General features: G+C 35.0%; 1 pseudogene; it reads left to right on the forward strand.

Annotated features, from left to right (window-relative positions):
* Positions 1–26,797, forward strand: LOC114097874 (YTH domain-containing family protein 3 pseudogene; annotated as a pseudogene).
* The last annotated feature ends 481 nt before the right edge of the window (positions 26,798–27,278 follow it).

The following is a 27,278-nucleotide window of genomic DNA, read 5'->3' on the forward strand; positions in this document are numbered from 1 at the left end:
ATGGCCCAGGCATTACTTGAATGTCTTCTCAGACACCAGAAAAGTCTGCCCTTGATAGATGCATTCTATGCTTTTGTGGTAGAGCATCATGGGACAAAGAAGACAAGAAGCATTCAGAGAGGGAGATCCAGTAAAGAGGGCTCGGGAGGTTCAGGGGGTAAGGATGATGTTGGGGAGATGCTCAACACAAGCATTTACAAAGGGCAGCAGGTAGAGAGACTGAAAAGCGAAGCATGTAATGCTATTCATGGGGACTGGTGTGTCTTTTCTGGAGTTCAGGAAATGATTATTTATTAATTCATTTTTTACTTTGAAAACATTTCTTCTGTGTCTTTTGACAAACATCCCACAACCACCCTACTCCCAGTCCTTGGCAATGGTGGCTCTACTCTCCACTTCTAGGAGTTCAACATGTTTTTAGATTTCCCATTTAATGGGTTCATGCAGTATTTGCCCTTCTGTGCCTGGCTTATTTCAGTTAAAAAAAATAGCATCCTCAGTTTCATCCACATTGTTACAAACCACTGGGATTCTCCCTTTATGAAGGTGGAATAGTATTCCGCTGTGTGTGCACACCATCTTTTCTTCATCTATTCATCTGTTGATGGACATTTAGGATCATACCTCAGCTATTGTGAATGATGCTGCAGTGAACATGGATGCAGATAAGAAGACGGTATTTAAAAAAATAAGTGTCATGAAGCCAAAAATATTTTAAGGAAGCTGGAGCATGAAAACAAGAAAACGTTGAAGAAATAAGGTTTTTTTTTAAAAAAATAAATCTTTCCATTCTGAAAAAAGTAAGACACAAAAATGGAACAACTCATAAATTTATTTTTAGAATAGGTCTCACTGGAAAATACAGGTGTAAACTGGGATGTAGAAAGATATAAAAAAAATGATTAAAATAGTTGAGGAAATGATTCACTTGTATCATGGGTTGAAGGAGATAGCCGTTTTAAGAGCCCCAGCCTTAATGCAATTTAGGGTGCTTTCCTTTTTTTTTTTTTTTTTTGAGTGGGAGACATTTATTTTGACTCCTGGTTTCAGGAGTTTCAGGGTGCCTTCTTTAAGAAAAGAAATAAAAATTATGTTTAAAAACTGTGTATTTACTTTGAGAAAACAAATCAACAAATTAACAGATCAGGAGCCTTAACCTTAAAAATATAATAACACTTTGTGATGCAAGTTTTCCTAAATATTTTAGTTTGATCTTAGTTGATAACTGTTTTAAATAAGAAAAAATTTGTATTATACTTTTCTTAAGAGGGAATGCAAAGGTGCTGGAATGGTAGAAGGAATTTGTTTAATTCGTAACTGTAACTGACAAAACTTATGACTTCAATACATAGATATTTTTATTTGTACAATTTCTGCAAGCTTGTGCTCTACCAAAGAGTTCTGATGAATTTTGTTCTGCAAAACTCCCATTCAATAATGGGAAGATAGCAGATATTATTCACAATTATAGAGGTTTCACCATCAAGTATATTAATGACAGGAGAGAGATGCAATTTTGCATGAGACCCCATAGGATCCCTGGCTCTGCCACTTTATATCACAATACAGGGTGAATCAGCAGCACATTGAGGAGTCAGATTATTCCTGGAAATCTCTGCACACCACAGAAGCTAAAAATAAAGCAACTGAGAACCACAAAAATATATTCCACCCAATTCAAATTCAAAGTATTAGCCAGATCAACTAACTTCACAGCTATTTCCTCAAAATGACTGTGAATATTCTAAAACTACCCAACTACAAAAGGACTTGAGATAATGGGAAAATAAAAGTCTTAAAAAATAACTCTTAATATACCTTGAGTTTGCTGTTCCCTGACTAGGGCCATGGAAAATTCTCCTACATAGGCGAGGCCTTGAAACTCAGAGCTTCATTTTCTTACCTTAAGGGCCAACCCACAACTAACAGTGAATGTCAAAATTTATAAAGCAATGAAAAACAACTATTATTTTACAAACATGGTTCTTAAACTGGCTTTTAGGCATCCAGATGAGCCACAGTGAACTCACAAGCATGTTACCAAATATTTTAAAATTTCATTTTAAATTAATTTAATATTAAATATTTTTAAAATTAATTTAATATTAAAAATATTTAATTTAATATTAAATATGTTAATTCCTTTTGGTAGCCTGATACATTTGTGAAACTGGGTTTTGTGTGTTTGCTGAAATAAAAAGCAAGTACCTTCCAGAAATGGGAATATGAGTGTCCAATCTTATTCAAAGTTTAAGATCATATCCAGGCATAAAAATGCCATTATTCAGGGGCTGGGGCTGTAGCTCAGTGGCCTAGCATGTGTGAGGCACTGGGTTCAATCCTGAGCACCACATTAAAAAAAAAGAACTAAACAAAAGCATGCTGTCTATTTACAACTATAAAAAGAAAATTTTTTAAAAATGCCATTATTCAGTTATTCTGCCTGAGTTCAAAAATAAAATAAAAGCATTGATTTTTTAAAGTTTCAAAGCATGTCTTTTTCAATCACCAATTAAGTTATTAGGACAGATAGTTAATAAATTATTTGGACCAAAACATTTTATACTTGGAACTGTGGATATTCTTTGGAACTTTAGAAGAGTCACAAAAATATTATTGAGATGTTAAGGTCATTAGGAACTGGGAAAGTTTGGGAATTTTCCTTCAAGACAAACCCAGATGGACCTAATTGGTAAATGAAGTCTCTGGTGTTGGTTCACATACTTTGGATGTGCTTTGCAGATTTCTGGTGTCATTTTGGAGGATCATGCTTATAAATATTTTGCACTTCAAATGGATGTTGTATACGAGTGGATAAAAGTATACTAAAGATAGTACTATCTCTATGTGCCTTTTCGGGTGCCCCAGTTGTTCTGAACCAGATGACTGAAAAGACTAGCAATATCTTAATGAGGATGCCAAACACCTGTCCTAGGGCTTGCAAAGAACGTTCATGCCAGTAATGCTTATGGATTTAATGGCCATTCTAGAATTCTGTCTGCATAGGTGATTTATTGGAGTATTTTAATTATGTCAATTATTATTATAAAAAATCTAGTGGGGTTTACTTATCAATAAATATTGATCTTATTTCCTTGATCCTGTCTCATTTATAGATACTGGGTATGAATAATCATATTTAAAACACTGTTCACCTCAATGTGATATTGATTATTCCATGTCAAGGAACCTGATAAGGAGCAGTAAAAAGAAACCATTAAAAATAAATACTCAGAATGGAGAAGCCACTGTTGCATTAATATTCTCCATTTTGAAAACTAATTTATTGTAGACAAACTAATTTGTTCCTGAATGGCCAAGAAAAAATATTATTATGGAGAAATTTAAAAATACAGGCCAACCATGACGCTTTTACTATGTGCACTGCTTTTGTTTGTTTGTTTTTAAAAGTATTTAATGGTAATAGCAAACTTGGCTTTATTATCTTTCTTCTCAGAATGGAGCAAAAGTCAGAACCTAAAAAAAAATAGGTGTAGGAAATTAATATGAGTCAGGTTGAGGAGGTTTTAGGTTTCATTTAAAGAAGTTAATGTATCAGTACTGGGGACTGAAATGTAGCAAATTATATTCCATTCAAGTGCAATTATGTCAAAATTAATCCCACTATTATGTATAACTATAATGCTCTAATATAAATTCTTTTTTAGAAAAGAACTTAATGTGTCAGGCCATGAATAGATGGTGAAAAATCATACATGAGTTTGATTTAATCAAGAATTCAACATGAATTAGATATAGAAAAAAAGACTAAACATAAGGATAAGTCCTAGTGTATTGAAAAATTTAATTTTGGAAACAGACTAGAAAGCTGTATAACATTGTAAAGAATTTTGGTCAAAATTACTAATACTGGAATAAGATAAATCATCCCATATTTATTATTGAGAAAATACTGAATTTTAAAAACCTCAGTTCTCTCTTTTTTTTATTGGTTGTTCAAAACATTACAAACCTCTTGACATATCATATTTCATACATTAGATTCAAGTGGGTTATGAACTGCCATTTTTACCCCAAATACAGATTGCAGAATCACATCAGTTACACATCCACATTTTTACATAATGCCGTATTAGTAACTGTTGTATTCTGCTACCTTTCCTATCCTCTACTATCCCCCCTCCCCTCCCCTCCTATCTTCTCTCTCTACCCCATCTACTACAATTCATTTCTCTCCTTGTTTTTTTTTCCCTTTCCCCTCACAACCTCTTATATGTAATTTTGTATAACAATGAGGGTCTCCTTCCATTTCCATGCAATTTCCCTTTTCTCTACCTTTCCTTCCCACCTCATGTCTCTGTTTAATGTTAATCTTTTCCTCCTGCTCTTCCTCCCTGCTCTGTTCTTAGCTGCTCTCATTATATCAAAGAAGACATTTGGCATTTGTTTTTTTAGGGATTGGCTAGTTCTCTCTCAATAGGGGAAAAGTAGAGCAAGAATAAGCTTGTTTGTAGGAATTTTTTTTTTTATTAGGAGAAGAATTTTGACATCATGTTCATAGTTGTTGGGGTAGGGAAGAACAAGCAGAACCCAAAAGTCAGTAGGGGAAAAAATGAAGAAGGAACAGCCAGAGAAATCAGAGACAAAAAACAATTTACTGATTTTATTTTGGAAACTGAAGTCAAAGAGAATGCCAAACTCCTAGGTAGAGGAAGAGGAAAATATCAGAGAACAAAATGCATAACAATTAAGAAATGTTATTTTGGCTGTGTTTTAATTAGCATTTGCATCTCTGACCAAAATACCTGACAAGAGCAACTTAGAGAAGGAAAAGTTTGTTTAGGGCTCACAGTTTCAGAGGTCTTGTTCCTTAGATGACAGACAACAGCATTCTGAGTCCAAGATGAGGTATAACATCATGGTGGAAGGACCCTGTGGAGGCAAGTCCCCAGTGATCCAACTCTTCCAATCATGCCCCACCTGCCTACTGTTACCACCCAGTCAGTCCATTCAAACCAGGATGGACTGGATAGGTGATAGCTCTCATAATCTTATAATTCTACTTTTAATATTTCTGCATTAATAGGAATTTTGAGGGGACAACTCATATTCAAACCATAAGAGTGTTCAATCAAGTGTTTTTATCGTATGATCAACTGTGTTTCCCTTAATAAGAATTCAGGTCATGATTGCAAAGAAGTTTGGTATTAGTAGAGTCTAGATTCCTTCCAGGAGTATTATGGAAAATTTTCTCTGTGAGGGGGTGGCAGTATACTTGACTTTAGTGGAGCTCTAATAAGAAGTACCAGAACAAACCAGATGTAAAAAGACAAATGCTGCATAATCTCACTCATATGTGAAACCTAAAAAGGTTGAGTTCAATAAAAGCAGAGAATAGAACAGTGTCTATCAGAGGCTGGGGAGGTGAGTTAATGGGTACAAAGTTACAGTTAAATATGAGGAATAAGTCCTGGGGTCCTATTGAATAATAGGGTGACTGTAGTTAATGGTGTTAACTTAGAAGAGAGAATTTTGAATATTCTAGCACAAAGAAATGATAAATGTTTGAAGTGATAGACTAAATAATTACTAGGATTTAGACATTACATAATTCACATGTGTATAAAATATATTAGTGGCTACATTTTACCCCAAAATTTATACAATTATTATGTCAATTAAAACTAGAATAAGACTATCTATCTATTAAATTATTAATTTATTTTGCAGCACTGTAGATCAAACTCAGGGCCTCGTGCATGCTAGGCAAGTTCTCTATCACTGAGTCACCTCCCCAGGCCTCAAATAAAACTTAAAACTAAAGTAGAACTTTTAAAAACTTATTTTTTAAAGGAATGGAGTATTTAGGAGGGTTTTGCCAAAGGAAAAGAACAATATAGGAAAAACCAAATGTCTCTCAAAGTGAAAAGGGCTAAGTAATCAATTCAACCACAGTTATTCCTCTTAATTTGATTTCTGAGAGTGAACAGACCTACAATAAAAGACAGTCCACAGAGTAAAACAACAGCCATCTAACAAATAATTAACTTATGTAATATGAAAAATAAACACACATTTCATTTTTATAAATAGAATGTAAATTTAATTTTGTCTTTTAAATGAATCACCTATACTTAACAATTAATTCATGCAGGCATGATATTTTTGCTCAAGGTTTATATATGAAGACTTTATTCTTAACTGAAAACTATATTCTATGATATATGTTTCAGAAGTGACATCCAATGCACTAGAATTATGAAAAGTTCAGCACTTACTTTAACAAACATCCTGTATCATGAGTTTTTGAAGAATAAAACTCAAGACCAAAAGATGGAAAAATTAACACTTTTTAAATTCTTCGATTGCATGGTGTTATGGTTTTGATGTGAGGTGTGTCCCCCCAAAAGCTTAATGTGAGATAATGCAGAAGGTTCAGAAGAAAAATAATTAGGTTGTGAGAGTCTTAACCCAATTAGTGGATTAATCTCCTGATAGGGATTAACTGAGCAGTAATTGAAGTGGTAGGGTGTGTGGCTGGAGGAGGTAGGAGTTGAGAGGTGGCTTTGGAGTATACATTTTTATCTGTCAGGTAGAGATCTCTCTCTCTGCCTCCTGATTACCATGTGAGCCACTTCCCTCTGCCACACTGTTCCGCCATGATGTTTTGCCTCTCTTTGAACCCTGATGAATTGATTGAGCTTGCTGTCTATGGATGGAGACCTCGGAAGCTATGATCCCATAAATAAGCCTTTCCTTCTTTACATTTGTTCTGGTCGGGACCTTTAGTCACAGCTATGAAAAAGCTGACTGAAACACATGGTGACTTTAGTTTTTACTACACTTTCTAACAACTATACAAGTGGGTAAAATTGGGGCTTACAACATGTCTTCTTTATCTGGTGAAACCACTAACCAACAAGAAAAATTTCAGAAGAAAATATAGAAAAGGTTTAAAAGAACTGGGCAGAAAGCAAGGGCAACTGTGGGACTCAGGGATCATGCTTAATTAAACTTGTGGAAAAGAGTGATTATATGGAATAATATTTATCCCAGAAAATCCAGTTGTAGGTTTCAAATACACATCCTCAAAGAACAAAATAATATTTAGTTGTCAATAATATGTTTTAATGATGGGTGCAAAAAATTGTGTGTTTTCTCCAAATATTACAACTGATCAATTTTTACTGAATAAAAGATTAAAAGCTAACTTTTTAAAAAATTTATTGGAATAGATGGAGGGTTGTCTGGACATATTCTGTATTTGAATTTTTTTTTTTTTTTTTTTGTAAAGAAAGTTCATCTAACACATAGACAAAAGGTTTTCTGCAATAGATTCTCTCGGGCTACCCAGACTCTAGATATTAATTGTCTGGTCAGAAGGCTATGATGTGCATTGACCTCTGAGCACAATTTTTCTTCATTCTCCTCAGAGAAGCTGATGTTTTGTTTCTTTTTAACTTCAACACGATTTGATAGACCAAAATGTATAGCTAAAACCCAAGAAAAACATGGGAAACAATGGTGAATTTCCCCAATATTTGTCTTTAATATATGCTATATTTTCCCCATCTCATTTTTACTAAAGAAGCTTTAAAATTTTACTAGTATCAAGGACTAATGGCTTACAGAAAACTGCTCTATTTTTGTTTGACACGTGGCTCTCCTATGTCTAGCTTTGTGATTTCAAATTCAGGCTAAGGAGGGAATAAATGCAAACCTCGGATTTCATATTTATTTTTCATCTTTAACCTTCATAGACTGTTCTTTAAAACCTTAAAATTTAAAAAGATAACCCTTGAAGAATACTGAGTGAATTTCTGAATTTCCAGTTTCTGTGTGGGCTTTCTCTCATCCAGTGAGGAAGTCCATGGAACAGGGTAGAGGAGAGTGTGGCTGCAGAGTTGTTAATCAAGACCTCCGGAGACCAAGCAGGACAGGTCTGATTTTATTGCTCAGTTACCAAGTATATATACTTGGGCAGTAGCTAAGCAGATTACAGGCAGCCACCAATGCAATTTCTGCTGTTTTTGCAGCACCCAATCGAGGTGTGGGCCTTAGAGCAAGCTCTGGGACTGCAACACATGGCCTCACACCCAGGGCTGTGCCACTCACGTGTCTAGTTCAAGGGGAGTGGGCTGCCACTCAGACGCCCTTAACATATGCCATGTATGCAGTACTCCATGCACTTGTCCCCACAAGTTTCCAATTAGAAAAACTAAAGCAAACTGCTTGCTTTACACTATCATCTACTAAACAGGGTTTGCAAATAGACTTCCTACCTCCTGTGAAGCAGGACTTATGTCAACAAGAAAACTGGGTGGCAGTCAGGAGTTAGATGTGAAACTTAAAAGTTAGAAGTGCTCAGTCTGCCAAGAAATAAAATTATTCAGACAGTATATTGGTTGCTCTTGAAATAAGAAAGGCTGGAATAAAGAGATCAGTAAGTAATTAGCAGTTATGTTTCAATGGTGAGAATCTGGGTCATTGGTGATTTTTATTTCATTTCTTATTTTGTTTCTCCAAATTACTAAGGAATCTGTATTATTTTGTAAATGAGCCAGAAAAAGAAAGTGTAGAAAGGAACTAAAAGTTGTCTGAATTTTTTTGTTTGCAGAAAACATTGTTTTTCTGGTCCCCAGGCAAAATTTGTAGAAATGGCCAAGTTTACGAGGTCAGCCATAAACAATAGAATAAGAATGAAAATAGGAAAAAATAAAAGTGGTGGTTTGATGCCTTCCCAAACTGACCATTAAATTAAAACCCCTAAGGTCTCTTTGGCCTATGATAAAATCCCTGTCCATTTATTAATTGTGTCAGGAGAAGATGGGTCTGGGTCGAATAGGGGACGTGGATGTTCTAATTTTGCAAAAGGAGAAAATTGTGATAAGAATTTTGACTAATGTGAATAAGGCTACAAATCTGAGCTCTAAAATTTGAACTACAAATGGCAAAGACAAGCAAAATACATAAATAAGTCAATACAGAAAGATCATCTCCTCTGGAAAATTGCACACAAAAAATTTACAGGGGATTGAGATGTCATCTTGAGTCGTAGATTTTGATTTTGTAAATGACATTGAAACTTGATTCCTTCGAGATCTGGCTTCAATAATACTTTTAAAAATATTCTTTTAGTCATTTCTGTATCTTCTTTTTCCATGACATATGTTTTCTTTTTCTCTTAATGTATTTTAACCCAAATCCTTCCTATAACTCTGTTCAAGTCTTTCTCCCCTACCTCTATGTTGAACTGGAATTCCTGACCAGCATCTCTGCTCCTTCGTATCAGGAGTCCTGACTTATTTCAGCTGAGTCTTTCCAGGGTCTGGTCTCTGAATGTATTTCTTGTGACTGAACCAGGACCACTTTTCAGTAGATGACTCTGATTGCTGCTTGAAGATTGATCTTGCCTCTTGCTATCGCCCACTTGCTGCCCACCTCTTTACCTAGTCTGCCATACTTACTGTTGTGGTCTTAGTCATCCATCATTCTCTGCAGGGACTTTCATTCTGACTACTGTCAATTTTTTCCAAACCAAGTCCTGTGACATCAGTTAGGATCTAAGGGCTGCATGGGAGCTGTGTTGCAGATCCCAATAAAAGCACAGAATCTCTAAAATTCATAGGCAACATGAGCTATTAGTTCAGGCACAACAAATAGCTATTTCTTTTTAGACCCAACTTCCACATCTGCATGGAGTTAGGTGCCTCACCTATGGATTCTCATGTTTGTTAGTACTGATTTTGATTCTGGTCCCTGATCATGTTAATTGTGTTTGTCTTCCTAATATCACCTAAAATCTTCCGTGGAAGAAATTATATTTTATTCCTAGTGTCTAGCAACATGCCCAACACATAGTACATAAAATACGCATAATCTCTCTTTGTTTTTATTGCATACTAATTGTAGGACTCAGCAGAAATAGCTCAATCTTTCTGAGCCTTACCTTGGTTATAATATCTGCTTCATGGTATTTTTGCTATCATTAAATAAGATTAAGAATAATATTGTCATACCTACATTAGTGGTTGTCACATTTAATAAGTAATAATTTAGTTACATCATGAAAGATAGTGAAAACTCCTTTGGTAGGAAGAACAATGACATTATGTTAAATACAAACTTCAGATACACTATTTCGTTTGTGCCGGAAGATATTTTGACGTGAGCTCTATCATGATTTCATTATATAAATAAAGAAATCAAGGCTCTTAGGGTTGAGCAGAAGCTTTGGCCTCAGTCAATGATACCATCTAGGACTAAAACTCAGGAAATCTGCTCTGCATCACTTGTACAACCTCACGTCCCACCATCTTCATCCTCTCTGCAGCTGCAGGTTTTCCACTGTTGTAACCTAAGTGCTCAAGTATGGCCACATCCTGACGGAAATTCTTATAACAATAAATGTTAAGAGGCTATAGTAGAAAATCTAAAAGCTTCAGAATTCTGTCTTCAGGATTGATGATATTTTTGCTCAATTGTCTCATCTTTTCAGATCCTCATCTTTGCCACTCTATCTGGCAAATTCTGTTGAAAAGCTTGGAAAGGAACATGATCTATGCTACAGCATTACCATGAAATTGAAAAAGAGTATGAAATTTTAGAGTTTCTATTTTTAAATCTTCAGCTTGATTCAGGAAAGTTATATTTGACCATTGTTTTAATAATCTTCAATAAGAACAAATAATTATGTTCTGAGAGATCAACACCATTAGTTTCAAAGAATCAACTTGTAATGGTGAAAACTATTTGTTTCCTCCTTTCATAATCATTTTTAAAATATTATATGAAAAGCTTTTAGTTCTTAATGCAAATACTTTTATTGCTTTCTGTGATCATTTGTATATATTACTTAGTTTTCCATGAGACAATTTTGAGACTTGCATATAAATGGGTTGAAATAAAACCTCAGTTTCCTTGCTCAGTTTTGGAGGAGTAGACATAAACTCCCCTATTCTCTCAGCTAATTACAAATAAAAAACCTAATGTTATATATAAAACAAATAGGATTTGAACCTGAAGAGGAGATAAACATAGGGACCTTGCATACAATGATGAATTCCTTGGGTTTTGCTTTTGCTTTGTGTATCCTAGTCCAAGTTTTGGAGAAGCTGGGGACCCGGAACTTCCAATGGGTTGAGACAAAAACCAAGCCTGAATAAAAGCCTGCTCTTAAACTAATGTAAGAACCAGGCAAAGAAAGGCTAGCAAGAGAGACTTCAATGATAATTGCTGTTCTCTGCTGAACACAGCAGTGTCAACTACAGCCCCACTCACCTCCATCAAAAAAGGCAGTGGGGAGAGACTAAACTTCCCTTCCTGACAGGTTACAATAAGGTCCTTGGTCCCACCACCCCAAGGCAGTGTTAGAGAAGGTTAAGTGAGAAACCAGGTCTTGCCCTCCCCAGGTAGTCAACAGGCCTCCCTCCCAGGATTTCTGTGGATTCCTATCCCTCCTCCTCTTTGCTGTCAGAGGGGGCCTGGTGGAGAGTCTGGACTTTCTTTCACGATCAGCTTGGAATTTATTGAAAGAAAAAAATCATACAATCACTCAAGGAAAAAAAAAAAAAACAATGCTTGATTGCTTATAGCAGCTTTATTTGTAATAAACTCCAAACTGGAAGCAAGCAAAATTTTCCTCATAGGTAAATGGTTAAATGAAATGTGATTCAAACATACCATGAAACTGTACTCAGGAATAAAAGGAATGAATATGTTCACAACAAATTGGATGACTCTCATATTCACCTGTCAAGGCTACCATAGCACAATACCACAGACTGCATAGGCTTAACCACGGAAATTTATTTTCTCCCAGTCTGGAAGCTGAAATTCTAAGATAGGTGTGGGCAGATTTGATTTCTTTCAAGGCCTCTTTGGCTAGTTGACAGCCCCCTTCTAACTGTGGACTCACATGGCCTTTTTCTAAGAGTATGTATCTCAGGTGTCTGTCCAAATTACCTTTTATTGGACATGGGTCATATCAGATAAAGATATTTATAGAGATTCTTATTAAGGAGAAAGAAAACTTCCATTACTGTACATATGTCCACCATCCAGGTACAAGTCTTCACTGAGAGTCAAGTCACATTTGCATTTCTTATCAGGTTCAAATTTTTTTTTTGTGTGTGTGTGTGAAATATGAGTGAGGACACTTTCTGGAATGTGTTGTTAAATGCACTGTGGACCAAAACAGCTTCAGCGGGGATAGCTGAAGAATTAAAGAAAAGCAAGATCAACAGCATTTTCTTAAAACACTCTAAATCCTAGTTGCTTCTCTTATATCACAAGGAAAATTTGAAACTTTGACATGTAACACCAGAAAAATAACCATTTTTACATGTTGTAGGTCATAGCTGCTTTTAACGGTTTTCCATGAATAATTGTTTTGCAGTGCTAAAACTGTATAATTGAATTCTGATAGTTTTAGACATACTAAGGATTTGTTGAAATATTTATAGATCTCCTATATTTCTACTAAAGAACATAAGTAAGATGTTACAAAAATGTCAGAATCTGGGAAGGAAACATGAAAGCCAAGAGCTTTGTAACGAGGGAATCAATGTTCAGTTATAATTATACAATATGACCCACTTTCCTTAGAATAGAAAATCCTTTCATGGAAGTGTAATACATGTTCTGCATAGCTGTCATAAGACTATCACTTATCTTACTTGAACAGCTTTAAATAATGCCAAAAAGAAGGGGTGCCTTTATATACCTCTAGGAAATGTACAATAATAAGTAAATCTCTGATTTCCATGATTTTTGGCTTTTTATAGTCATAGAATTGAGAGTCAATCATTTGCTTAAAAAGGTGAATTCTATTTATAATATTATATATATATACATAAATAAACAAATAAAATAAAGGTATTGTGTCCATCTATCTATGTATGTATATATATATATTTTATATATGTATATATTTAATATACATATTATATATATTTAGTCATAGATGGACACAATACCTTTATTTTATTTGTTTATTTATATGGTCCTGAGGATTGAACCCAGGGCCTCACATGTGGGAAGCAAGTGCTCTATCACTGAGCCACAGCTCCAGTCCCAAAAGTGAATTCTATTTTGATTTGACAAGAATTACACTTAAGTATGGGAAACTGTTTATTGTAACTGTTTAGGTTTTTTATATACATTTTTTAAAGAAATTCAAAATATATCATTAAATGAGAAAAGCGAGTTGTAAAACAATGTATGTATAGGAAAGGGATAATTATTTTTATTTGCTTATAAAAAGCATAAAGAAAAAGCAGAGGCTATATAAGGAACTAATAAGTGAATTGATATATAGGATGAAATATGTCTAAAATGACAGGACATGAAGAAAGTGAGACTTCTGAAAATATGTCTTTTATATAGTTTTTATTTTTATTTATTTATTTTGTTTATTTGTTTTTGTTTTCTTTGGTACTGGGGTTTGAATCCAAAGGCTCTTAAAAACTGACCCACATCCTTAGACCTTTATAAAATTTTATTCAGAGACAGGGTCTTGCTAAGTTGCAGTGTCTGAGTTTGAATCTCAGCCTCATGAGCCATAATTTTTTATTTTTAAATCATATAAAACCATTAATGATTTTAAAATAGCAGTATGTTTAAAAATAGGTACCAGACACTGATTCATTGCTGGTGGGACTGCAAATTGGTACAACCACTCTGGAAAACCGTATGGAGATTCATTGGAAAACTTGGAATGGAACCACCAATTGACCCAGCTATCCCACTCCTTGGTCTATACCCAGAGGACTTAAAATCAGTGTACTACAGTGATGTACCCACCTCAATATTTATAACAGCTCAATTCATAATAGCTAAACTGTGGAACCAACCTAGATGCCCTTCAATAGATGAATGGATAATGAAACTGTGGTATATCTACACAATGAAATGTTACTGAACCTTAAAGAAGAATGAAATTATGGCATTTATAGGTAAATGGACGGAGCTGGAGAATGTCATGCTAAGTGAAGTAAGCCAATCCCAAAAAACCAAAGGCCAAATGTTTTTTCTGATAAGTGGATGCTGATCCATAATGGGAGGAAGACAAGGGGAGAATGGGGGAACTTTGGATTGAAGGAGGGGAGAGAGAGGAAGAGAGGGGGTGTGTGTAGGAGAAGATGGTGGAATGAGACAGACATTATTCCCCTATGTACAGGTATGATTGCATGAATAGTGTGACTCTACATCATGTACAACCAGAGAAATGAAAAATTGTGCTCCATTTCTGTAAAAAAAAATTAAATTAAAAAGCTTAAAAATAGGTACCAGATGCTTATTTAAAAATTTAAAAAATGGAATACCCTTTAATCCTAATATACAATACCATAATATCCATAATATCCAAGTCCCTTCATAGATACATAAAATTAAAAATATAAAAACACCAATTTTTAATAATTTGTCTTATAAGTTCTTTACTTTTCCACTAATGTTGGATAGATTTGCCTAAATAAAAAGTAATTATTATGGTTGCAAATTTTCAGTTATAGCTTAGGTTGAGATTGATCAAGTTTACTTTGAATTTAATTTGAACAGACACTTCTTGGACTCCCTACTATATGGCAGTGAATAAAATCCACAGATATCCTGCCCTTGTGGATATAACATTCAAAGTGGCTAGAAAAATTAGGAATACCAACAAAAATAATAACTGTTAATATTATTAAGTCTTATGAGAAAAAAATGAGAAAGAAGAGCCACACAAGAGGGATCCAGAGTACCAGGGAGAAGGTCAGGAGTTTAATTTTAAATATAACCACCAGCACGTAGCTAATTGAGATGGTAACATTTTAACATGAACTTCAATATTGCCTGAGTGCTGGCCATGTAGATATCTTGGGAAAGAGTATTTGAGGGAGATGGAATAACCGAGACAAAGGACCAATGGCAGGAGCACACTTTAGCTACATAAGGAACAACAAAGAGGCCATTGCAAATTGAATACCAAGGAGAAGAAAAGAGGTTAAATGGAAGCAGATGCACTAGAACATGTCAGGTAGATTTGTTTTTATTTTATTTTATTTATTTTTTTGTGGTGCTGGGGATTGAACCCATGGCCTTGTGCATATGAGGCAAGCACTCCACCAAAAGAGCTATACCCCCAGCCGTATATATATTTGATGAAGCTAGAGATCACCATAGATTTCTGAGCAACAGTATGATGCAATGTGATTTATGTTTAGAAGACTAGGTTTTATGGAACAAAAGCAGAAGCTGAAAAATCATTTATGAGATTATTGTAGTAATCCAGGCACAAGATGTACTGGCTTGGGAAAAGTGGTAAGCAGAATGGTGGAAATTCCAGTTCAGACTCCAGATATATCTTGTAGGTACATAGAAAGTTATCTGATTGTGTGAGAAAGTGGTCAAGCATCAGTTTATATTTTTGGCCTCTGTAGCACAAAGAAAAATGAAGTTGCCTTCAACCAAGACTGAAAATTACTGTACAAAAAGTCACAGGCACACATGGATAGGACCATAAGGAAATGAGAAAAACACAGATTTGACAAGGAAAACCTTCCCAGAAGAGAAGTAGTAGATACAGATCAAAGTAATTAATTCCACAGCTGTTACAGCTTGGATCTGAAATGTTACCCCAAAGCACATGTGTTAAAAGCACAATTCCCAAAATAGCAAGGTTGAAAGATGCAGCATAGCTGGAGGAAATCAGGTCACTGGGAGCATACCCTTGAAGAACATATCTTCTCCCTATCTCCTACCCCCATCTCTCTATCTCCAGCTTTCCAGCTGCCACAAACTGAGCAGCTTTACTTCACCATGCCCTTCCGCCATGATGTTCTCCCTCACCTTGGGCCAAATGCAAAGGGGTTGTATAATCACTGAGACCTCTGAAGCAATAAGCTGAAATGAACCTTTTCTTCTGTCATAGTGACAAAAAGCTGAATAACACACCAGCTATATTCTGCAATATTATGATCAGTCAAATGTGAGATTCTCACTTTTCCATCCCATTCACCAAAACTCTTAGGAGACAATGACTTCTGCTGCCATGTGCCTTGGAGACTGAAGTTTTAAGCACAGCTTTGTTCCAAACAAGAGTCTGAACTGTAACACTATTCCATCAAACTAAAGGTGATGAATATTTAAATTAATGAATGATAAGTATCCCTGACTATAAAGTAAGCTTATAAGTGAAATTAACTCTCCTATGTTGACACTAAAGATGATAATAATAGTCTAAAAGTCTCAAAAGTCTTATACTGACCTTGTAATGCCAAATATAATTTTGCAAAGCAGACTTTCTTTTCTATTTATTTTGCAATTTCTCTGTTTTGTTTTTATTGTAATTGTTAATGCATATTAATTGTATAGATCAATGGGTTTCATTGTGACATTTCCATACATGCACATATTGGGTTTTGAGTACATTTACCTTCCCTTCTACTTTCTCCTAACCTTCCCTCTATCCCCTCTCCCTATGGAATCTTTCCTGACCCTGGTACTCTCTCTTCTACTTTCAGGTCATCTTTTTTGTTTATTTTTTTATGTACAAGATATGTGATACTTGTCTATGTTTAGCTTATTTTGTTTAATGATGTCCTCCACTTCCATCCATTTTCATGAAAATGACATATTTCCTTCTCCTTTATGATAAATACCCCATTGTGTATTTTCTTTATTCATTCATCAGTTAACAGGCACTTAAGACTGATTTCAAATCTTGGCTATCGTGAATAGTGGTACAACAAACAGAAATGTAAATGTTTCTTTTCTATGCTGACTTCATTTCCTTTGACTAAATATCCAGGACTGGTATAACTGGATCATATGGTATTCTATTTTCAGTTTTCTGAGAAACCTTCAAACTGTTTTCTACAGTGGCAATACTAATTTACATTCCTACCAACAGTGCATAAACATTCCGTTTTCTCCACATCCTTACCAGTGTTTGTTATATTTTGTTTTTTGGTAATAGCCATTCTGACTTGGGTGAGGTGGAATATCAGTGTAGTTTTGGTTTGCTTTTCCCTGATGGCTAAAGACATTGAGTGCTTTTGTGTGTATTTATTGGCCATATGTAATTCTTTGGAGAGGTGTCTGTTCAGATCATTCGCATAATTTTGATTGGATTACTTGTTCTTTTTTTGTCTAATAGTTTTTAGTAAAAGAATAAAATAAACTACATAGTTCACACTATTTCTTTAATAAGTAAACAAGGGATCATTTGGTTACTGCTCTCTGCTAGCCATTTAGATTAGTATGAAGCACACACAATAGAGGATATGTATATTATTCAAAAAGATGATATTCTACTTGGACAATAAAGATTGGCATAGCTGATTTAAATAGAGAATAATGAGAGCAAAAGTAGTCAAGTATGTAGCGCTTTCAAACTTTAGGGTGATTATGAATATGTAGGTTTCTTAAGCCTCAACATCAGAAATTCTAATTCAATAACTCTCAGACTCACATGTAACCATGACAATTATATAAAAACATAGTTTTGCTCAATGAAATCAATAAGGTTGAATGATATAATCAATAATGTACTTTCAATATCTAAATAATGTACTAGAAATATATGTATAAAGTCTGTGAGGCATGGAATGTAACTCAAGAAAATAAATTATCATCTGAGCCACTAGTTTCCCTGCTAATCTCTCACACACTCTTCAATAAGGGATAATGTTCAAGACCAGGCTTGTAATACATCCTTTCTCAGACACAGTCTCACATATAATAATTGACTAGGAGTGAGTCAGAATGTATTCTAAGCTTCACGAAAGTGCAGCATCAAACTTTACAGTATTTGGAAGGGATTTGAGGTTGAACAGGTCATATGTACTTTAACTTTGGACTAGAGGCATTCAGTAATCTCAGAACTGTTATACTTCAGTTTTACACTAAAATGAGACTTAGAATAAAAGATGCTGCAGAAACCAAATCAATAACAATGCCATATGATTTACTGTAACATCAAAAACATGAAATAGTATATTTTATCATATTTTCAGTATAAAATAATACATTTTATACTGAAAACTATAAAATATTGCTAAAGGGAATTTAAAGAATCAATAAATTGTCAGGCGCAGTGGCACATGCCTGTAATTCCAGCAACTCCAGAACCTGAGGCAGGAGGATCATGGGTTCAGTGCCAACCTCAGCAAAAGCAAGGTACTAAGCAACTCAATGAGACCCTGTCTCTAATAAAATCCAAAATAGGGCTGGGGATGTGTCTCAGTGGTCAAGTGACCCTGAGTTTAATCCTTGGTAGCCCCCCCAAAATCAGTAAGTTGAAAATATATTTAGTATATTGTTCAGAAGACTAAGTTGAATTAAATGGCATATTTTCTTAGATAAATTTAATAAAATCAAAATCAACATCCAGCAGGCTGTTTCATAGTAACTGACAAGTTTATTCCAAAATGTGCATGCAAATGCAAAAGTCCTACAAGAGCCAAACTATTTTGAAAAGAGAACAAATTTGGAATACTGAAAATTACCTGATTTCAATATTACTTTAATGCTATAGCTTAAAAGAAATTGTGAGTATTGCCTTTCGACACAGTGATCAGGGGGAAACAGATGGAGTCCAGATACAGACCTACATAATATGATCAGCTTACTTTGTTTTTTGACAAATATTTCTGTGCTAAGCTGAAATAGTGGCACTAAAAGAATAAAACAGCGGTACTAAAGATTTTTTGGAATGTATTAATATTGCCATATAAAGAAAAGGGTCTTTTGCAGATATGATTAATAAGGTTAAGGATCTTGAGAGGGGAAGAATTTTTTGGATTATCTGGGTGGGCTATAAATCCAATCACAAGTGTCTTTCATGAGAGAGTAAGGCTGTAAAAGAATAAAATAAGGGGTCCTGCACTTGTTTTTTCATTTGTGGGTGTCTGGTTTCAATCCCTAGCAGGAAAGTCAGGGGCAGGGAAATCTTAAAATTGCCTGGCAGCTTTTTAAAAGAAATTAAGTTGGTGCTCCACTACTTAGGCATTCTGATTACTAGGTCTGAGATTAGTTCCAGGAAACTTCATTGCTAAATCTCTCCAATCTTTAAGCTGATTAAAAGTACCAATACTTTGATAAAGTCACTGTTCACTTGTCAAGTAGGTAGGCAGGCATCAGTGCTAAGAGAGTGGTCTTTGTCTCCAACCTTTGTAATTCTTTGGAGATTTTTGTATAATTTTTCTCATCCATGAGCAGCTCATAAACATTGTTTTCCAGTTATTTTTCAGTGAACATATTGAGAGTATTGTCTACAGGCTTATTAGATCTTTTAATCAAATATATTTTTATGCATGCATATATTCATATATAATATAAATAATACATAATATATCACATCTAATATATTACAAACGTATTTCTGAAGAGAAACATTTTGACTTTGGAAAGATTTTATTAAGGTAAATATCTCATAATTTTTATTCTACTGACATGTATCATATATATGCCACTGATAAATGAAATAGTATTATACAATTAGCATCGGGAGTTGGAATTCCATGAAAGGATTTTCTTATTTTTGTAGAAAATATCAACTGCTTCCACAGAAGCAGCACAATTTACCCTTCATCCTAAGGTGTGCATATAAGTTAGAGAACTCCTGATCAGTGCCTTGTGCCACATTATTCTGGATAAATAATAATTAATTTCAATGAGAATCTTCCTAGAACGCAATGAAAATACAACCTGCTTCATAGTTTATAAGTGTTTCCAAACCAATGATTCTCAAGTATCAGTAAATGATCTATATTAGACTTCTCTAAATATTTTTATATAGAATCGAGTCCAACAATCTACCTTGGATTTAATTTAAAAGAATCTCTGAGGATAAGTCTCAGAATAACACAGCACAATTTTCATAGAATTCCAATTTCAAATTGTGCTGCCAAAAAACTGTTTCTTTTGGGGTGTGCTCTTTAAAAAAAATGAATCTGAGGGACTGGGGTTGTGGCTCAACGTTAGAGTGCTCGTCTCGCACATGAGAGGCCCTGGGTTCGATCCTCAGCACCAACTAAATAAATAAAATAGAGATATTGTGTTCAAATACAACTAAAAAATAAATATTAAAAAAAACAAATAAAGACATAAAAAATTTTAAAAAAAGAATCTGAATTTAAAACTGGTCAGAGTTTAGAACTACTCTTTTAAATGACAGAGAATTAGTATAAGACTTGAGATGAGTGAGTAGTACAGTGGTCAGAGAGGACTTGCGATTGCATGCTGCTGTCATCCAGGAAGAATGACTTTTTCTCAGATAAGACCAAAGCATTAGCACACAGAAGGACATACTTATACCAGTAAACATGCCACCATCACCACCATCACCACCACCACAACACAAACTCAAGTTTGTTTTGTGGTGAGGTGAAAAGTTAGCATGTAGAACAGCCTGTGTAAGCGCTCAACTTCTACTTGCTATTGTATCTCTGCATGAAGTATTCTAGATTCATTTTTTTCCTTCAGTATTCTATAAATATTACCCTGATGTCTTGCATGCAATATTTCTGTTGAGAAGTCTGAATCAGTTTCTCTTGATCCTTTATGAATGAGTAGCATTTTCCTCTCTAAAAACTTAATGTTTTTGTTTGTTATCTTTCAAATTTAATATATCTAGAAATGTTTATCATTTCTATAACAAATTGTAATTGGTACACAGTATTGAATACATTCAAATGCCAAATGATAAGGATTTAATTAAATATTTAAATGGAAACACACTTAATTAAATATTAAACTATGTGATAATAGACCACAAATTACTTTAATGACTTCTATTCTGTAAGATTTTTTTCATTTATGCAACATTTTCTAAAGCACCTAGTAGTATATAAATTTTAGTTTGCTGAAGAATGTTTACTGTTTTTCAACTAATTTATTTTTAAATTGAAAAATAACATTATATGAATTTATCATGTATTGTATGATGTTTTGACAAATATATACATTATAGAATGGCTGAATCTAGCTATTTGATATAAGCGTTACCTCACATATTTGTAACTCTTTTTAGTGGGGAAACTTCATATCCACTTTTAGCATTTTTCAAGAATATAAGATATTGGCTGGGTACAGTGGTGTATACCTGCAGTACCAGCAACTCAGGAGGCTGAGGCAGGCAAGTTAAAGGTCAGCTTTGGCAGCTTAGTGAGGCCCTGTCTCAAAATAAAAGTAAAAAGGGACTAGGGGTAGCTCAGTTAAATATAGGTAGGTTAAATTCCCAGTATCATAAAAAAAGAATGTGAAGTATTGTTAGCAATAGTTAATGACAGACCTCTTGAACTCATTCCTCCTATCTTACTGAAATTTTGTAACATTGAACAACATTTCCCAAACTCCCCTGCCCCCAACCACAGCAGTCCCTGGAAACCAACATTATATTCTCTACTTCTATGAGATCAACTCTTTCAGGTTCCACATATTAATTAGAACATATAATAGTTCTCTTTAGGTGTCTGGCTTATTACACTCAATATAATGTCCAGCTCTATTAGAGTTGTAGTAGACAAAAGACTTGCATCTTTTGGTGGCTGAATAGTATTTTATTGTGCATATATGCCATATTTTTTAACCTTTCTTCCATTTACTATTTTTTTCCATTTACCATTGTTAAAGATGGAAACTAACATGATTTGGAGGTAGAATAATATGTTTTTAACTTCCTGTAGCAATTTAAAGCCCTTATATCATCTGATTGCAATATAGCAAAGTACATATAGGCAAGTATAGGTATTAACTTAGTCTCAATTCTGGATTTTAAAAGTGTATAGATACATCTAACACAATATAGGAAAAGAAGAACAAAGTTGAAGGACTCACTATTTGATCAAGACTTATTACAAATCTACAGTAATCAATATAGCACAGCTGTTGGCAAAATATTAACCATGTAGATCAATACTACAGAATGGAGAGCTCAGATATAACCCCAAATAAATATAGTCAACTGAGTTATGGCCAAAGGACAAAGGGAATTCAATTAAGAAAAATATTTTTTCAACAAATATTGCTGAAAAGTTGGACATGTATATGCTCAAAAAATAAAATAAAATAAAAAACTAGACACAGACCTCACACCATATAACTACAATAGACCCCCAATAGCCAAGGTAACTTTGAGCAAAAAGAATATAGCTGGAGGCACTGCACTTTTTGATTTCAAAATATATTACAAAGCTTCAGGAAGTAAAACAGTACTGCACTGGCACAAAAACAGACTGGCCTCCCATCAGTTGTATATGAAGTAAACTGATCTTTAACAAAGACTTCAAGAATACACAGTAGGGAAATGAGTCTTTTCAATGAAAGTTATTGGCAGATTGTACAGCCACTCACAACAATAAAATTGGAAACTCATATTCATAAAAATAAACTAAAAGCATATTAAAGACTTAATGCAAAGCCAAAAATCATTTTTAGAAGAAAACAAGAGGGAAAACCTTCATGATCTTCATGATTTGGGCCTGGATATGAGTCCTTAGACTTGATAAAAAAATTTTTTTAAAAGCACAGGAAACAAAAGCAAAAATAAATGAGTGACATTACATCAAACTAAAACAGAAAAAAAAATTCAATAAAATGGAAAGACAGCTATTGGAATGGGAAAACATATTGTGGAACCATGTATCTGAGAATAGGTTAGTATCCGAAATGTGTAAGGAGCTCCTAAAACTCAATAGCAAAAAAACAAACAAATAATCTATTAAAAATGGTTATAAAACCTGAAAAGATCTTTCTCCAAAGAAAACATACAACTAACCAATAAGGTAAGCACATTAAAAAGGGTTCAATATCGCTAATCATCAGGGAAATGGAAATAAAACCACAGTATGATTTTACACACCACTTAGGAGAGCTGTTGTCAAAAAAGCAAAAGGTAGCAAGTGTTGACAAGGGTGGGCAGAAAAGGGAACCCCTGTACATTGTTGGCAGGAGTGTAAATTAACATAGTCGTTATGTAAAACAATATAGAGGTCCTTAAAAAGCTTACAGGTAGAACCATCATATGACCCAGAAAACACACTTCTGGATAGATGTTTAAGAATTAACTCAATGGTACAGAATAGAGGACACAGAAACCAATCCACAAAACTACAACTATCTTATATTTGATAAAGGGGCTAAAAGCATGCAATGGAGGAAGGATAGCATCTTCAACAAATGGTGCTGGGAAAACTGGAAATCCATATGCAACAAAATGAAACTGAATCCCTTTCTCTCGCCATGCACAAAAGTTAATTCAAAATGGATCAAGGAGCTTGATATCAAATCAGAGACACGCCGTCTGATAGAAGAAAAATTTGTCTACGATCTACATACTGTGGGGTCGGGCTCCAAATTCCTCAATAGGACACCCATAGCACAAAAGTTAATAACTAGAATCAACAAATGGGACTTACTCAAACTAAAAAGTTTTTTCTCAGCAAAAGAAACAATAAGAGAGGTAAATAGGGAGCCTACATCCTGGGAACAAATCTTTACTCCTCACACTTCAGATAGAGCCCTAATATCCAGAGTATACAAAGAACTCAAAAAATTAGACAATAAGAGAACAAACAACCCAATCAACAAATGGGCCAAGGACCTGAACAGACACTTCTCAGAGGAGGACATACAGTAAATCAACAAGTACATGAAAAAATGCTCAACATCTCTAGCTGTCAGAGAAATGCAAATCAAAACCACCCTAAGATACCATCTCACTCCAGTTAGATTGGCAGCCATTAGGAAGTCAAACAACAACAAGTGCTGGTGAGGATGTGGGGAAAAGGGTACACTTGTACATTGCTGGTGGGACTGCAGATTGGTGCAGCCAATTTGGAAAGCAGTATGGAGATTTCTTGGAAAGCTGGGAATGGAGCCACCATTTGACCCAGCTATTCCCCTTCTTGGTCTATTCCCTAAAGACCTAAAAAGAGCATGCTACAGGGACACTGCTACATCGATGTTCATAGCAGCACAGTTCACAATAGCAAGACTGTGGAACCAACCTAGATGCCCTTCAATAGACGAATGGATAAAAAAAATGTGGCATTTATACACAATGGAGTATTACTCTGCATTAAAAAATGACAAAATCATAGAATTTACAGGGAAATGGATGGCATTAGAGCAGATTATGCTAAGTGAAGCTAGCCAATCCCTAAAAAACAAATGCCAAATGTCTTCTTTGATATAAGGAGAGTAACTAAGAACAGAGTAGGGATGAAGAGCAGGAGAAGAAGATTAACATTTAACAGGGATGAGAGGTGGGAGGGAAAGGGAGAGAGAAGGGAAATTGCATGGTAATGGAAGGAGACCCTCAGGGTTATACAGTGGAGGAGGTAGAGAGAGAGGAGGGGAGGGGAGGGGAGAGGTGGGGAGGGGGGAGGGTGGAGAATGGGAAAGGCAGCGGAGCACAACAGACACTAGTATGGCAATTTGTAAATCAATGGATGTGTAACTGATGTGATTCTGCAATCTGTGTATGGGGTGAAGGTGGGAGTTCATAACCCACTTGAATCAAAGTGTGGAATATGATATGTCAAGAAATTTGTAATGTTTTGAACAACCCACAATAAAAAATTAAAAAATTAAAAAAAAAAAAGAATTAACTCAAAATGGATCATAGACCTAAATGTAAGACACAAAATGATAAAAACATTATAACATAAAATATAAAGGTGGTCTTGGGCTTGATGTGATTTTTGCACAAGATTAAAAATCATGATATTTAAAAGAAAACAAAAGTGAGACATTGTATTTTATTAAAATTTTCAAATGCTGTTCTTTAAAATAGACTGTTAGGAAAATGAAAAGAAAATTCACTGGGAGAGAGTTTTACAAAATACACCTCTGATGAAGAACTTGTAGTCAATGTATACAAAGAACTCTTAAACTCAACAATAAGAAAATAAATTTATTCAAACATGGACAAAAGATCTTTTCACCAATGAAAGCATAGAGAAGGCAAGTTTTTATATTAAAAGATGCTCAATATCATGCTATTATGAAATTGTAAATTAAAATAACAAACACTATTAGAATATACAAAATAGGGGCTGGGGTTATGGTTCAGTGGTAGAGTGCAAGACTTGTGTATGTGAGGCACTGGGATCGATCCTCAGCACCAAATAAAAATAAATAAAGGTATTGTGTCCATCAACAACTAAAGAAATAATTTTTTTAAAAAAGAATATACAAAATAAAAAACAAACCTGACAATACCAATTTCTAACAAAGATGGAGAGTAATATGAACTCTCATTCATTGTTGTTAGGAAAGTAAAATGCAACATCTACTTTGTAAGACTATTCAGTCATTTCTTAACAATACTAAACACATTCTTACCATATATTCAGCAATGCTCCTAGGTATTTATCCAGTTGAACGGAAAATTTACGTCTACACAAAAATATTTTTAAACCCCGCAAATAAGTTTTTGTTAAGAATAAAAATTCCAATACCCCTGCATTTCTTGATCAACGTGGATTTAACTTTTTTCCTGGTAATGCTGATTTCTCTACCTGGGGGACAAGTGGATCTCAGGGACAATCAACACAAAGTTCTGTTTATAGTGGCAGTTATGGCTATCCACCTAGTTCTCTAGGGAGAGCTATTACTGATGCACAGGCTGGATCTGGCAATGATACTTTGAGTAAGGTGCCCGGCATTAGCAGTATTGAGCAATGCATGACTAGACTGAAAATTGATGGTGACCTGACAGCTGCAGTGACTAAATCTGTAGGTACAGCCTTGAGCAGCAGTGGTATGACAAGCATTGCAACCAATAGTGGACCCCCTGTGAGCAGTGTGACACCTAAACCAACCTCCTGGGCTGCCATTGTTAGGAAGCCTGCCAAACCTCAACTGAAACTTAAACCCAAGGGCAATGTGGACATTGGGGGTTCTACTGTACCACCACCTCCTATAAAATACAGCATGAATATTGGAACTTGGGATGAAAAGGGGTCAGTGGTGAAGGCTACACCAACCATCCAGTTTTGCCTCCTCAAACTATAATCCAGCAGCCTCAGCCATTAGTTCAATGGCCACCATTGGTGCAAAGCCAACTTCCTCCGCAGCAGCTTCAACCACCACAACTACAATAGCAACAAGGACCTCAGCCATAGGCTCAGCCACACCAAGTGCTGCCTCAGCCACCACAGTTGCAGAATTGCTGGGTAGCTCTTCAGAACAGGGGAGCGGGCTTCAGCCAGAACAATAGAGTGGGCAGTGAAACTTTGGTTTGTACCTGTCAGTGCTTCACCTTCTAGCATAGAAGGGCATCCAGGACTGGAAAAGCTGAAGGCCATAAACAACTATAATCCCAAAGACTTTGATTGGAACCTGAAGAATGGACGTGTGCTTATAATTAAAAGCTACTCTGAGGATGACATACATCGTTCCATTAAGTACTCTATCTGGTGTAGTACTGAGCATGGTAATAAGCATTTGGATGCAGCCTACTGTTCCCTGAATGGGAAAGGCCCATTCTATTTACTCTTTAGTGTGAATGGCAGTGGATGTTTTTGTGGGGTGGCTGAAATGAAATCTATTGTGGACTATAATGCATATGGTGTCTGGTCTCAGGATAAAATGGAAGGGCAAATTTGAAGTTAAAGGGATCTTTGTGAAAGATGTTCCCAGTATACGGCACATTTGCTTAAAACACAATGACAATGACCCAGTAACCAATTCAAGGGACACTCAAGAGGTACCCCTAGAAAAAGCTAAGCAAGTGCTTAAAATAATTGCTACTTTGAAGCACACCACCTCAACCTTTGCACATTATGAAAAGTGTCAAGGAGAGGAGGAAGCCATGCATAGGGAGATAAATAGAAACAAACAATAGGGAGATGTCCTATTGAAATTACAACACTAATGACATAGACTCTGTAAATGCTTAGTAAGTCAAAAAAGACATTATTAAAGCTTTTTTTATGCTTAAGGTGACATCTTTGAACACTTTAATACAAAATTGACTCTTCATGTAATGGTATTCATCAGCACATCTGCCCTTATACTCACACTGAACACACTTGAGAACTGTAACTTCACCAAGCACTTTCTGTCCTGAAGCTTTACCAGTATCTGCTGTCTTTTATAATTATGCACCCTAGCTAAGCCACAGAAGACTGAGTGAAGGCAAGGATTCAATAACTCTTTGAATTTGTTAAATACTAACAGTTAACCATTAGAAGTGGTTCAATGAGGTAAGAGTCACACTGCTTCAAATTTTTCTGTGTTGTAGTTTTTAAATGTTTAATTTTTAGCTATTTCAACAGATTAAAAGCAAACTAATCATGCCATATTTAGTCATAGAGTTCAAGTCT

This window comes from Marmota flaviventris, chromosome 11 (assembly GCF_047511675.1).
Source record: "Marmota flaviventris isolate mMarFla1 chromosome 11, mMarFla1.hap1, whole genome shotgun sequence".
Classification (NCBI taxonomy): Eukaryota; Metazoa; Chordata; class Mammalia; order Rodentia; family Sciuridae; genus Marmota; species Marmota flaviventris.